A 664-nucleotide genomic window follows, 5' to 3' on the forward strand; every position below is an offset into this window, starting at 1 on the left:
CTGAAGACAGACAGGAAAGGGGGATAGAGAGAGGGGATGACACGCAGCAAAGGCCCACAGGTCGGATTCGAACCCTGGGCCGCTGCAGCAACTCAGTACATGGTCGCCAGCTCTACCAGGTGAACCAACCGGGCGCCCCGACAACTGCAAGAATTTAACACATAAGAACAGCAGGTAAAGGCTAAGTCATAAGTTATGTATAAAATATAAACCGTGTTAATGCCCTCAAATTTGTCAGAGTGTAAATAAACCCACCCAAGGTTTTGATCACACTCTTGATGTTGTTCTGTCATATGGCATTGATAATGAACATTTAATAGTCTTCCAACATGATCCTTTCTTAATCGGACCATTATTAAATTACGGATTCCATCTGTATTTAATTCAATGTCTCAATATAACAATATAACATACCTATGATAACCGCAGTCCATACCAAATTGATCATCTTGTTAACAGTGCTGCCGTTTCACTGTGAACAACACTAGATTCTATTGCCCCCATAAAAAAGAAAATATTACAACATAGGAGGCTAGCACCGTGGTATAATCACCAAACCCGCCAATTAAAGCAAAAAGCGCAGAAATCTGAAAGGAAATGGCGCTTGTCCAAGCTAGTAGAATCACATTCAATCTGGGAAGAGTCTTAAAACCTATAGAAAGGC

The sequence above is a fragment of the Morone saxatilis genome, unplaced genomic scaffold (genome assembly GCF_004916995.1).
Source record: "Morone saxatilis isolate NCDOM2014 unplaced genomic scaffold, NCSU_SB_2.0 Contig12, whole genome shotgun sequence".
In the NCBI taxonomy this organism is placed as follows: domain Eukaryota; kingdom Metazoa; phylum Chordata; class Actinopteri; family Moronidae; genus Morone; species Morone saxatilis.